Source organism: Pezoporus occidentalis, unplaced genomic scaffold, assembly GCF_034315485.1.
Source record: "Pezoporus occidentalis ecotype Australia unplaced genomic scaffold, CSIRO_AGI_Poc_V1 ctg145, whole genome shotgun sequence".
Classification (NCBI taxonomy): domain Eukaryota; kingdom Metazoa; phylum Chordata; class Aves; order Psittaciformes; family Psittacidae; genus Pezoporus; species Pezoporus occidentalis.
In genome coordinates this window covers 1,547,638-1,562,233 of record NW_026913263.1, presented here as the reverse complement: position 1 = coordinate 1,562,233, position 14,596 = coordinate 1,547,638, and the positions used below count along the sequence as shown (strand labels likewise).

General features: G+C 43.0%; 1 protein-coding gene and 1 long non-coding RNA gene across 2 annotated transcripts in view; one reads left to right on the top strand and one right to left on the bottom strand.

Annotated features, from left to right (window-relative positions):
• Window positions 1-2,409: 2,409 nt before the first annotated feature.
• Window positions 2,410-6,002, bottom strand: LOC134159331 (uncharacterized). Its single transcript, XR_009963117.1, has 3 exons — window positions 5,727-6,002; window positions 5,040-5,148; window positions 2,410-2,579 (listed from the first exon to the last, which is right to left on the bottom strand). It is a non-coding gene; the product is annotated as an uncharacterized LOC134159331 (long non-coding RNA).
• Window positions 6,003-6,128: 126 nt separating this feature from the next.
• The window catches only part of PRKCD (protein kinase C delta), a 65,548-nt gene continuing 57,080 nt past the window's right edge, over window positions 6,129-14,596 (top strand). The window contains exon 1 of the mRNA XM_062610260.1: window positions 6,129-6,273. The gene's annotated coding sequence lies outside the window, so the exon portion shown is untranslated. The remainder of the gene's footprint in view (window positions 6,274-14,596) is intronic.

Genomic DNA, 14,596 nt, shown 5'->3' with positions numbered 1-14,596 from the left:
ACTGCAGTTTGCATTTCTGGATAACAATTTACACTGATAAAAGAAAAAAAAAACAAACAACAAACCCCAAAACTTTCATTAATAACTTCTGACAATAATCTGAAAAATAACACTAGCCCTTTGTCCCAGGGGCAGGGGGGGCAGGTTCTACAGCTCTCATTACGGTGCCTTGCAAGCCCCACTCACTCACTGCAGAGCATAGGACAGAGCAGTCCTTCCTCTCCCAGCTGCCCACTGTCAACAGCAGAGTACGTGGGCTAAAGCACAAGAGCAGAGCCACACTCACATGTTCTCACCCAAGAGCCATATCTTGCTGCCACTGTGAGTGACAGAGAAGCAGGCCTTAACAGCCTGCTCTAATGCTCCAGGATTCACAGTGAACACAGCACAAGTGTTGTCCTTGGAAACATCCATAAATCAGACAGGGTTAAAATCAAAACAAAACCTATGTGCATTAACCTAACGTCTCACAATTTCATCAAATACTATCATTTGGTAATTTCCTGAATGTTGGAGCTCTTAATACCTGACCCCTTGAAACTTCACCTTTAAAGCAAAAGCCATCTTCAGCAGATTTGCATGCCTCAGGTGATTGTATGGTAGTTGCTGCGATTCTTCATTCCTCTCAGCTGAGCAGCAAAAGCGTAAGGTACTGCCAGCTCAAATCATGTGATGGCCTAAATTCGTTGACTTGATGGTCTCCACCATGTTCTTACTGACTGATGAGACAACTTCAGCTGCAAATCAAAATATTTCAGAAAAAAAAACCCTAACCATCACTCCCCCTTGTCCAAGCCAGGGCACAGAACTGTGAACTGTCTCCCTCTCTGTTGCCTCTATTCTGTGCAGAAACAGAATCTCAATCTCCTGCATCTTACATGAACACCAAACATCAAATGGAATTGTTTCAAAAGAGAGCCCAAAAACAAACCAAGAAATCAGAAATTTACATTCTTTCACAGCAGTTTTCTCCAATACTAACGGGGATGTAAAACCAACTATGACTAGAACTGGGCTGAGCAAGAAAATTGCATCAATTGCACTTCCTCATTCTACCACCGTATCAACCTTGCAAAGTAAAGCTATCATAAGGGGAAGTAGAACACTTACATTGCTCACAATCAACATTGGCAGCTAGCGTGCTGAAACCCAATGTACGCGTGTGTGTGCAGTAAACACCATAAAGTATGGGACCTTGCACTTGGCCTTGTTGAACTTCATGAGGTTTGCACAGGCCCACCTCTCAAGTCTTCAAGGTTCCTCTGGATGGCATCCCTTTCCTCTGGCATATTGACTGCACCATGCAAATCTCATGAAATTCAACAAGACCAAGTGCAAGGTCCTGCACCTGCATCTGGGCAATCCCAAGCACAAATACAGGCTGGGCAGAGAATGGATTGAGAAAAGCCCTGAGCAGAAGGACTTAGGGGGCTGTTAGCTGAGGAGAACCTCAGCATGACTTGGCAATATGAGCTTGCAGCCCAGAAACCCAACCTTATGCTGGGTAGATTTAGATTAGATATTAGGCAGAAGCTCTTCCCTGTGAGGGCAGTGAGGCACTGGCACAGGTTGTCCAGAGAAGCTGTGACTGCCCCATCCCTGGCAGTGTCCAAGGCCAGGTTTGGTGGGGCTTGGAGCAACCCAATCTAGCGGAAGGCATCCCTCCCTGTGGCAGTGGGTTGGAACTGGATGAACTTTAAGGTCCTTTCCATCCTAACCCAGTCCATGAGTCTACGATTTCTCTTTTTTTTTAAATTCTTCTGGAAAACATGGATGAAACTAAGACTACTACAATCTCAAATGTTCAAAATGCAGAAAACTGTCTCCCAGCCTCAACAAAGGAAGGCAGCAAGGGACTATTTTTAAGACCTGGGGAGATTTTGGGGTTCTTTTTATACATAGCCCAGATTTTCAATCTTTTAGGAACTCCAAGATTACATTTGCAAATCTTCCATACAAACATGCAAAATATATTTCATTTAAGAAAGAGGGAAAAGTGTCCAAGATACTAATGTAATTACTTTGTCAAGGAAGTAAGGCTTTAAAAGCATCAAACATCAGAAGAATTTGCAATGTTCGATAGGCGGGTGTGTCAGCAAAACTGTCAGGAAACTATTTTCTTACCTGGTTTATAAGTGAATCATATATAAAAGTTTCTTCAGATGAGTAAAACTGCAGAATGGTTGGGACACAAAGCGTATCTCAGTTTTAATCTCAAATTCTTAAAGCTTACATCTGATAACAAAAACCACTCTGCAGTAAGCTGCTTACACAAATATGGAGAAATTCAAATGCTCACATCTGACATCAGAATCCTCCCCAGAATTGTTGACTAACTTCTACACCTCATCCATCAGGAAAAACAAAATAAATCCATCATTTTTACTTAAACTCTATTAAGCACTGAACATTATGCAACTGCAAGTTCTAAAACACAACACATTTAAAGAGATATGATAGCTCCTCCTAGATGTAATGCCTAACCACAGTGTCTCACCTGCAGATAGTCTTCCTGACCCAGTTACAGCTCTATGCAGGCACAGCAGCTTGCTCACTTGCAACATGCACGTAAGCAAATCCTGAAAAGGAAGAAAGACCAACTCAACTGTAAGTCACAATAAATAGCCTGGTGACTAATACAAAAACAAACCCTTAGTCAATAAAAAAGACTGCAAAGATAAGCAGCAGAAATTCATTTATATCATTATCAAAATAATCTCTAAAGTTGCAAGACTTCAGAAAAGAAAGGCTAATTTCTCTTTCACTTAGACATCAGTCCAAATGTATATGACAGCTGGACCTTCTTGTGACCAAATTCAGTATTTATGTCATTGCTAATCCATAAGGAGCTCATGTCAGTCAAGGAGAAAAGTATGAAAAATTGGAGGAGAAAAGCTTTATAGAGAATACAAGCCTTTTAACACAACTTTAAGAAAAAGCTGAATAAAGACCAACACACAATGCTCCTAACACTTCAGAAGGTGAATCTACACAGTATACCACAGACTCTTCACACCCCAACTACGCTCAGAAAAGAGGAAATGAGAACAAGCATTTGGTTGTTAGGCTTGGGAAAGAGACCAATGAAGTCCTGTTATAGAGCAAGGCTGTGAAAAAGAACTTGGCCATAACCGCCACAATTGTTTTCGGTTCTGAAATGACACTTCTGCATAAGTAATCATCCTGGTATAAATCAAGTATCTGCCATCAGAATGAAAACCAGGGTTGCCTGCTCGAGGTAGCAGGTACTGTAGTTATAGTGGTTCAGCTCACAAAAGGTGATTACCCACTTTTGGAAACATGTTTTGTATCATCTAGCTCTGAAGTCTTCAGGGAACAAGTTCTTAACTTCCACTACAAATCTTTCACTTAGACTTGCTGCAGAAAGTTTTCTCTCTTTTTTTTTTTTTCCCTATACACATGAAAGGGGTCAAAGTCACATCAGCCCCTACCATCATCATGTCATATGGCAAAAATAAAGTGTCCCCAGGCAAAGGAGGTTTTTCTGCATGCAAAAGTCCAAGAGAAAAATCCAGCTGCAGAAGGCCCTAGTAGTTTATCTCCATCTTATCTCATACAGCTTTCCTGTACCAAAGCTGTGCTTTACCATTGGTTTGGGAGGTAACGGACTATCTGTCCAGCTACCCAAGGGATGAAATCTGAAAAGAAAACAGTCTCAAACTGTTTAAAACAAAATATGTAAAGGCACATTTCAGAAATATGGATCACAGACAGTAATGCCCATATCTCTGTGGCCCTATGCCTTTCCCCATCCCTGTTTTTGTGACTAACCTTTTATTTTCCAGTAGTTACGTTGTAATCTCAATGAAATCCAGCATGCTTTACCACTTACCTAGAAGCTGACATAGACCACTGCTAAAAGCTGTTCAGTAAGAACTCATTTTCCTCCCATTTGCAACTCCACTGCCTGTAAAATGTGTTAATAAAGCTCTGAGCTGCATTAGAATCTACTCTGAGGAAAGACAATCTCCAACTGTAAGCGCATTACCACGCACTTTGTACTGCTGAGTTTTAAAAGCAAAATTAGAGGATAATCAGTTAGCAAGAAAGTCTCAGTACCAGGAAACACCTCAAATCTCTAAAGCCACATTTCTCTATTAGTTGAGAAGATTCTCCATTTTGTGGATCAAATTTTTACATCTTTACTCAGTCCTAATTCAACTCAAACCCATCAGCTGATTAAACAAAGACATAAAATGCAAATCTCCTTAGACCTTGCAAAATTTTCCACAGTTCAAACAAGAAAAGACTATTTGTTTCAAAAAGACTTGCACTAAAGTGATTCCCTAAATAACTGAAATGCAGCGGTAGTTAACAAATGGCTTGCTGCAACATTATATGGTAAAGTCACAAACCAAAATGGACTCTTTCTGACCACTTACATTAAATACCCAAAGAACATGAAACTAAATAAAACATTTTAAAGCACTTTCTGTTTTGCCAGACTTCATTGGAAGAACTGAAATAAGGAAAACTGCTTGGCCACAGTTTTTCCCCTCTCACTCGAACTACCTTTAGTTTTGCTTTTATAACACAATGTTCATGAATTGCTCATGCATGTAACGTTCCTCAGATTTCAGTGTAACAGCAATCTGATTTCAAATGAGCCTCCTCATGCAATTTATTATAGTATTACAGTCAATGAGATGATATGCTGATCCAAAGGAAAAAAATATTTTATTTTCCTTTTTTTTATTACACTTAAAAATGCATAAGGACACGCATCTGTACACAATACTAGTTTAATTTGCAGCAGAACTAAAACCAAAATGACCCAAGACGACTCTGCTCCACTGCTTTCACCCAAACCGTGATGATCACTTGGGTAATTTTGCATTAAAATAAGTTTCTTCAAATTAAACTCCTTACATTAAAAAAAAAAAAAAGCTATTAACAGGAATGATTTTGTGTGCATTACAGCCTTTCAGTTTCGATGTCAGGCACAAAAACTGAGACACTTCCACATTAACCTCACAGATATCAAGTGAAATACTCTGGAAAGAAACTGACCACCTAACAGGTGGAATTTGCCTCTTTGGAGGTGGCTCTGCAGCCGTGCAGCAGCTGGGCCATAGCTGCTGGCAATGCACTGGCACCCTCAGCTGCACCTCATGATCTGGCACCTGCCTGGAGAAACACCCGCAGTCACCACAGGGTCATGAAAAAACACCGGGAGTTTCCCCACAGGTTGCAGAATGAGATCATTTAAGCTGAAAGCAGGAGAGTAATTACACCTGGCCTGGATGAGTTAAGAATGATGACAAAGGTCTGCTTTGGATTCCTACAGGAACACGATGGTGTTTTCTCTGCTTCTTACACTTCACACATTCCTGTGCTACCACCCATCCCTGAAACACCTTATTTAACACTGGTGATGGCAGCACCAAAGGCTTGAAGGAAAGTCTCGTTAGCTGGAGATGGGAACAGGCTGCGGAAAAGCCCTGGCCGGGACGTGAAAGCCCTTTGGCGGGCTCTGGCTCCGGGCGCACCAGCACAGGCCGCTCCTGAGGTAAATCACTGAGGTAACGCCTGTGCTCACACGGCTACAGCCTACCCAGCTTTGCCCCGTTATTAAAACTACATCCATGGCTTTTAAACCAGCAAATAACACTCCAAATAATAACCTGGAAGAGAGAGGCATGGCAAAAGAGGGAGGCAACCTCGGTGCCGCTCCCCACCAGGCGGGAGCACACACCGACGCTCACCGGACGAGTTCCGGCTCCTCAAACCAGTGCTCCTCGAGTCTCGGCGACCAAACAAAAACCTAAAACCCACAACACTAAAAAACCAAAACTCATTTCCTCGTCTCAAACGCGGCACTCACACCACTCCGGCCGCAGCCTCCCCAGCTCAACCGCGCCGGGGAGCGGCAGGGCCCTTCGGCAGAACCAAGGTACGCGGCGTGGGCGCCCGGCCAGCCCGGGGCCCTCCGCGGGGCCGTGGAGGCAACATCTGAGGCGCTCCCAAGAGCGAGCGTCTCCAACGAGAGAGGGAGCGAGAGGAAGAGAAATGTAAGGGGCGACCCTCAGCGCCTCCGGGGCGGGGCACGGCGGTGCGGCGGCGGCAGCAGGTGAGCGCCGCCCGCAGCTGCGCCCCGTGGGCGGAGCGGGAGTACGGGGCGGGGAGCGCCGGGCCGGGCCGTGGCGGAGGGAGCCCGCGGGCTCTCTCCCGCCCTCGTTCAGTCACTCTTTTTCCTGGGACGGAGCTCGAAACTCGGCGTGGCAGCGGCCCCCGACGTCTCGCTGGACGTGGGTGAGTGCTGGTACCTGACCCTCGTGTGGGACTCTCTGCTCGGCAGTTCCTGCCCCGCCTGGCGCGGGGTGAATGAGGAAGCGACACGGACTCCTGCTCCCTTCGGCCCAGCCGCCTTCCGTGGGGCTCTTGGTGGAGAGAGGAGTGGCGGCCGAGCTCAGCCCAGCGCTCCGGTGTGTGTCCTGGTGAGGCGGCCGTGAGGGGCGGGCGGGGGGCAGCGGCTCCCTCGGGGCTGCGGGGCGGGAGGCGGTGGGGCTGCTCCGGCGGCGGGGCGCCGTCTGCTGCGGGGCTTCCTCCTCAGGCTCGCCTCCATGTTGATCTCCGCTCCCCGGGGCGGGGGGCTGCGGTGGGAGCCCCGCGGGGCCGGCCCGGACGCGGACTTTGTCCACCGAAACCTCCCCGCCGCCGAGTTCGGGGACGGGGCTGGCTCATTCGCTCCGCGGGGAAGCGCGACCTTGAGCCGAGAAAGTCTGTCAGCCCCCGGGCGAGGAACGGGCGGGCACGGCGGGAGGCTCGGCGGGAGGGAGCTGGTTGTGCCCCGTGCGAGGAGGCAGCGAGGTCCCTGCGGTGCTTCACAGAAACACGGAGTTTTCTTATCGCAGAAACGCCAAGTCTGATTGCACCAGCTTCTTTGGGTTTGGTTCTTTCCGCCCAGCGGCGTTGGTGCTCTTGCAGTCCCCTGCACGGCAGTGGCTTTGGATCAGGTCTTTTTAAAGTGGTCACATTTCCAGCTGAATGGCGACAGACAATACGCAATGAAGGGGCAGGAGTGCCTGTTGCTTTTGTGTACATACCAGGCGTGCATCTCTTAAAAAAAAGCACCCCACAGTTTTCAGTTCACCGCTAGAGAATTCCGCGTTTGCATTAGGGTATGAAATATTAAAATAATTGAATTATGGCGTTCTGTGGTTACATCTGACATCCGTTTACTTGTGTGTTCTGACTGTTGCACCGCTTCGCTTCTGGTTTGGTCAAGCAGTACAGACCAGTGTGTCAGTCTGGACCTTGGAGCTCTTGCAGGAGATTTATGTACAAGGGTGATACTTCCCTGTATCCCGTCTCTTGGCAGTTGGATGCTTGCAAGGACCGAACTGAATCTGCAGTGAAGACAGGTGTGGTTATAATCAGTTCTCATGCTAGATCATTTTCTAGTTTTAGAGACTTGTTTAAAGCCTGGATTACAACATTTAACATTTCTACGTATGGTTGGTGTCAAAATTCTAGATGGACTTGTGTGTAATTTCTTTTAAATCTTACTTGGGCCTAGGTCTAGTACAGTCATTAGTCCATGAACAATGTAATAAGCCAGCAGATAACCTCTTGGCTTTCCATCTGTCAAATAATGCCGTGCACCATTGTACTGATCAAATAGGAAGCTATAACCAACTCTAACCAATACAGCTTTCTGAACAAGATACTATGAAATGCTTATTAAGTGGTTAAGCAATAATTCATAAGCATGTTTTTCAATACGTGTATGTGCAGCTTTTCCTATTTAGTTTAGTTACTGAAAATGACTGTATTAAAAAATCAGATATTCCTCTTTGGACTGATAGATTTCAGTCATCCCATGGTTGAGCCTTCAGATACTAAGGAAAGAAACAAAAAAGGCTGCAAAACATAGATTTAGACTTTTTTTTTGTATGATTATCAGAATAAGCTACATAACTTTTGAAACTTTGGCAGTCTAAAAATTGAAACACGTAACGAGGTATTTCACTAGGAATTATTTATATGGTTGTATGGGATGCTAAGCATAAAAAAAATTTAGAGGTAGCGTAAAAGAACTAAGAGTTAGCAATACTTTGAAACTTTCATCCTATGTCTCATAACTCAGATTTAGGTATGAAGGAATTGCTGCCACTCAGTGGCTGGTACAAACCTATAGAAAACTATGTTCTGTTACACAGCTGTGACGTACATGTGGTTAATGAGTATGCCGTGAGGCAATTCTGGTTGAATGTGCATGAGATAATTGATCAGGAAGATGCTTGTATTCTCACCAGACAAAAGCTCATTCTCAAGCTTTTTTCCATTTTGTATGTCGTGAATTATAATCCACCTTTGCATTAGGCATAATTATACAGTAGGGTCATAATTTTCTTATTGAATGGAACAGTGAAATACTATCGTAATTTTGACTTTTTAATCAAATCGGATCAAGTAATCTGTAACACACAGATACACACATCAGATTTCCATTCTCTGTATCGGTGTTAAATATAGTTGAAAAGATACTTTGTGAAGAAGGACTTTTTGTTTAACTAGGAACTGTTTTTAAACTAGAACACTTAAATTTTGTAGTTACTTTTGTTAAAGAGAAATCTTTAAAATAATCTCCCAAAGACAACTTGGCTATTTGATGCTATGTAGATCAAGGAAATAGCAATAAAACCTGGAAAGATGACATCTTTTATGCAAATAACTGGGAAATGCATAGAAGCTTTCAGGCCTGAGAGTGTGTTTTGATGTCTAAAAGCCACGGTCATTTCAGTTACAGTTCATCTCAAATTGAGTACTTCAGGGCCTAATAGTAACCATCAGTCCTTGTTTCCATCTGAAGGACTTCCCTGTCACCCTGTCTCTGTGCAGAGGCACAGACCTTCTGCACTGTGGATGCATTGCCCTTCTGTGGCTGGAGCACAGCTCTGGTTGCTGCTCCCAAAAAGAGGAGCCCCTTCATCACCTCTCACTCTGCAGCTGCGCTGTTCCTGGAGGTGGGACTGTAGCACCTTGTGATGTATCCAAGTTCAGTCCAGCTAATCAACAGGGAAGCCACAGTGGCACAAGCCTCGGTGTGGACTGTAATGTAAGTACTTTACAGGTGTTAGCCAGTGCTGAGGTATGTGCCTGTATTGTGTTCATTGACGCTGGTATTTAAGTTCCCCAAAGCTAACTCAGGTGTGTCTCTTCATGATGCAGTTCAAATATGTTATGTATCTATAGTCCACCATCGACTTCATTGCATTTATGAAGTATGTACTTAACCTACTGTAAAAAGAATGGCGTTAAAAGGCAATAGGCCAGGGACTGAAATGTTTGTTGCAGATGAGTCAGAGCTGAATGCGAAAGATGACAAGAAGGGATATACCAGAGGAGTCTGGGGGCTGGCTGACTTCATTAGGAGCAGAATTCCTCTATTAATCATCCACTGATGAGAAAGGTTATGCGATTTTTACTCTGAAATTATCCTTGCATTAAATGCAGCCTCTTCATCATGGTTATCAGGCTCTGTCCAAAAGCTGCCAAAAAGCACCAAACCAGCTTGTGTTCCAGTAGTTTTTGAAACTGTTTTCCTTGCTCGTGACAAACCTTGTCATCTTTCTTTGAATCTTCCTTTACCTGCATCATCTGAGTGGAGAGTTTGGTTCTTTAGAGCTGTATGTGAAGTCAAAGAACAGCAAGGAGGAACAGGGAAAGGGGGAAAGCTACCTGTGCCCATTCAGAGCTATTTGAGTAGCACTTAGAAGTAATCATTCTGCATCTGCTTGGCTGTGCTTTGCAAAGATGCAATTAACAGAGATGAGCCTGGGAGAGCTCTTTACAGCCTTGGTAAAATAATGCTAAAATGGCTTGTAGTATGTTCTCCTTTAAAAGCAGCTGTTTCTACCTGCAAGAGTTTTTACACTACCCTGTTATCATTTTATGGTGTTGAAATAATTCTGCAAAAGTCTACTGTGTAGGAAGTAATGTACTGACTCCCTAGCTCTGTAGGACCACCTAGATTAAAGGTAGTGCCTTTATGGGTGGAAGCTGCACCAGTATGCTGCTTCTGTTACCAGAGACACCAGGAAAGGCAGAGAAATGAGAGATCTGGCACAGGAGTGCTGGGGACCTCATAAACCTGTCCTTGGCAAGAGATCCATTTCTGGTCTGATCTAGACTAAACTCTGTTATTACAAGAAATACTGATACTGAGAATGGGAATCTGGTGCATGTTCTTTGTGTTTCAGATTATTTCATGTTGGCTTTTCTTAAAGTGTATGCAAGTGAAACATAATGTCTGTCTTTCAGTGGCAGAAAAGTGTCCTGACATCCATGATGGTATATTTTGAAGCTATTAAATTGACTACTGCTCCTTTCTGGTTGACAATAGATTTGGCAATTTCTAACTAAAAGATGTAAGTGATGCAGCACAGATGTATATCAAATAGCTGCAAATCAAAGAAGTGGGCCATAAAATCAGTTCTTTAAAAGTATTTCTCAAACTAAGAAAGTGCATAAAACCACAGAAATCTTTCCTCTTACTGAAATTAATGGGCTCCCTGGTAGTTTCCTTTGCCGTCGAGTGTAATGCGCTATCTGGAAAACTATTGAAGGACATTTAAGCGTAGTTGGTATTCATATGATAATAATCATGATCCATAAAGTCTGAGAGTAACCATCACAGAGAACTTCATGAAACTGATGCACATTAAGCTTTTAAGCCTTGTATGATACTTGTGTGGCTGCTAAGGGAGGAGGGTGTCTGTGCTTCCCATCTCCTCCCATTTGATCAGCCAATCATCAAACTTGTTAAAAAAACGCCAACAAAACAGCACCTCTCTCTATGCCCCTGAACCAAGATTATTTTTAATTCCAAAGTGCTACTTTTGGAAACAAAACAAATATGCAATCTGTATTCCTATCCTGCTATTCCTAATACTTTTCCTTAGAGCTGTGAGTAAACTATGGTCTCTTGTTTGGTTGAAATGTACCCAGGTGGTTTTGATTTTAGCCATTTGGAGTGAGAGTGGCATTGGGATAGCTCCTAGAAGACTGCTTAATAGGTCAGGGTGTCATTGCAGTAGGTATTTTATGTGTCTGTGCCAAAGAGACCCTACTAAAACATGCTCTTCCCAAACAGCTTGGTAAGGGTGCCCCTCTGTTTTCTGAAGAGGTGCATGTGGGCTGAAGTCCCTTCTGCCTCACTGGGCTCAGAGCAGTTGCCTGAATCAGTGTCTTGTTTTTCATCTCCTGGGTGACTAAAAACCTCTAAAATGGGATGTATGTTTGTACATGAGTGGTTTTGGTTTGTGTTATGTTTAGTCTTTTGCAGTCTCATAAATGATTTAAGTATTTATAGACTTGGTTTAATCCTGGCTATCTGCTATAAATACAGTGTATCTTGAAACATAAGCAGTAAATCTAAACTTCAGCCTCAGCTTTTTTTCCCACCCGTGTGCTATGAAGTCGTGCATGCTACTGATTTGGAGCTGAAAGCCTAGACCTAGTTGTTTGTTGTGTGACAAATGATGAGACGGTAAAGAAAGAAAACTGAATTTTTTTTAGTACTCTGGTTACTTTGTGTGTTTATTTTTTTTAATCCTCATATCAACACATTTTTATTCTTTTAATATGTATTTATGTACTATTACTATTTCTTTGTATAATTGATCTTTATCATATCCTCTGGTTTCTTGAGGAAGTGAAGTTTAAGCTTTGCCATGTTTTTTCTGCTTAAGGAACTAAAAAAATCGAAGTGTTTGTCAGTACCACTTTGCTTCTCATCATACCAGTAATGCCTAAGTTACTTCAGTGCATCAAATACATCAATATTCAATATGAGGAACAGCTGAAGGGAAGGAGGTTTTTTGGTTGTGATAACCAGATTTTTCTTTCTGATGTTAAAGATTTTTTTTTTCCTTTAACTTACAGCCAGCTTTCTCAAGATTTAGATACTTGAACATGTAGACAAATACTGGAAAAGATGATCAGAAATGCCTAGCAGCCAAACTCGAGGTTAAGCTTGGCTTCTGCAGTCTGCCTTTTTCTGGGAAATTCCCCAGTGAATACAAAGGCAGTGTAGCTAAGCTATGGCTGAGCTATGCTTTTCTAGGAGGAGATTGTGTTTGATACTTGTTTGAACAAAAGAGGAATCTTCTATTTCTTTCTTAAAAGAAACAGTCCCTCCTTTTCAAAATGCACTCTCTGTGAAAATTTGGTAGGAAGATACAGTCCAGCCAGTAGTAACTAGGGCCTGTTATATGCTCTTAACTTGTATTCTCAAGGGAAATTAAGATAAATATACATAGAGCAATAACTTTGAAAGACTGTCATGTTTGAAACATGACACTGACTGTCCTGCATGTTATCTTGAGATTTTTGTGATAGGTTTTGTAGTGCTTTTGGGTGGCTGCATTTTGCTGGCATGGCTGTAACACAAATGAGTATTTTGTACCTTTCTGATTTTGTTAATGCCTGTTGAACTGAAGAAAATACCTAACTTGCTAAAAAACACACTTGTGTGTCAGCATATTTTACTCAAAAAGTAAGATTTATTCTTGCTTATTTTAAAAAATGTATTTAATATGTATCTCTGTGAGAGAGAGAACAGATGGCTGTCTTGAATCAAGTAGGTGCTGCCAGGATCTTTCATCTTGATAACAAACTCTGTTCCTTTTATAGATCAACTAAAACCTGTATCTGAACCCTTCAGTCATACAAGTACCTCTGCATGTGAAGGAGTAGATTTGGTTATAGACACTTTCAGTATTGGTAGATAACTGGTTTGGGTTTTTTAAAGAAACTTTTTTTTTCAATAGTCTGGTTCTTGCACTCACTGAACAATGATGATTGCATTTCTTCATATCCAGTGTGCTGGTCTGTTGACGCTGTGTTCGTGCTGAGCTGTGAATTGCTCAACAAGAGTTTGGCTGTTTCCTGATGTGTCTGCTGGCCGATGACTGGCCTTCACTGAACTAATATATTCTTTACTAATGACTTGGGGATGCTGATTGCAAAATAGAGCAGATTTGTCTGTCAGGAAATCGTACGAGCTCTCACGTGCTACATTTGCTTGTGTTCCTTGATAACTGACAGAAGCTGACAGGATATCTGTTTGACAGGTTTATCTAAGAAGCAGTATCCCAGGGGCAAGAGCTTCTTAATACGGGCCTAAATTCTTCCACGTAATTTAAGAGCTAAAATGCATCCAGTTTTTGTTTGATCTGAATGCAGTGAGCCATTGGCACTAGAACATGTCTTCTGCCATTCTCTCGGGGGAAAAAGGAGACACCAGCACCCCCAGTTACCTAGTTCCTTCAGCCCTAGCACAAAGGTTAGGGAAGCACAGGTAAAACCAGAGGTCAATAGGCAGTACTTCTGCCTGGAAAAAAATCGTGTTGGGGAACTAGAGAGCAGGAAGATACAGCTTGAAGCAGTATTACAGCTTTGGCAGGTATCTTGGCCCTGACCCACTGCCCTGTGAAAGAAGTATCTCTTGTGCAAGTCCGGGGAAGTTGTTCTGCTGTGAGACTCCCCACCTGTACAATAGCAGGAGAAAAATTTCATGACTGAGATTTGCCAGATATTTTTTCCTGGTATAACTTGTTTTTTTTCTATAGGCCTTTTTGAAGAAACATGATTTGGACCAAAAGATTTATAGGTCTGTGTGTTAATCCCCACAGGGCTTGTGTTAGGTTCTTAGCTTTTTTTCCTTTCCTCCAGTTTCCTTAGACCCTTAAAGTGAGGAAATCTGCAATCAATTCATACCTCTCAGTTCATCGAAATTTGCAGAGTAGCTATTCTGTTGGCAAAACTTGCTTTATTGCATATATGCTTGCGAACATCTTAAATATGGAAGGATCCCTGGAATCTTAATTCTCCCCATATTTTGGGTCTCATTTTAATAGAGGTTGGGTTTCCTCTCCAGGAAGCCAGGATGTGTCTGTACCATTCAGGTTTGCTCACCCAATGGTCCCAGCTGTGATGCTGACTTCCCTGGCTGAGCCATCACAGCCTAAGTGCAGGTTCACCACAATTGCACATCTGCAAGCTAGTCTGCTCCAGTTGAGGGTGAGGTTTGTTGCATTTGTGCAACATGCTGTTATACTGTTGTCACTGCATGATGTGCATGCTTTTGCATGCAAATACTTCATATTGCTATCATAGGTAAGCACTTTTGGTGTAAGTATGTTTATTTTATCTAAAATTAGCACATATCTGAAGTTGATGGTAATGCTCCGTTTCAGCCTGTACTGTTTTTTCATCAAGCCTTTCCACATTGCTCTATTACTTAAAGTTATTGGATCTGCACAGCAAATTCCTGCACCACAGACACTCCATGTGCCCATTAAAGGGAATATGGGGGTTGCCAGTGAGGGAAAGCTGGAATGCCAAAGCTGCCATTTAGGCAAGAAAATTGGTGAATTACTGGTTTAAGGCAAGAGCAGGTGGGAGAGAGAGCAGCAGTACAAGCACCGATAGAGACCTGGAGTGTAGCAGGAGCAGCATAGTGTAGCATGATGCGTACTGCCAGGCTGTGCAATGCGGCTTGTCCTTGTTGCACCACCTTTGTCAGCACCATCATTCTCACTTCATCCTCCCATACTCCAGCTCCTCT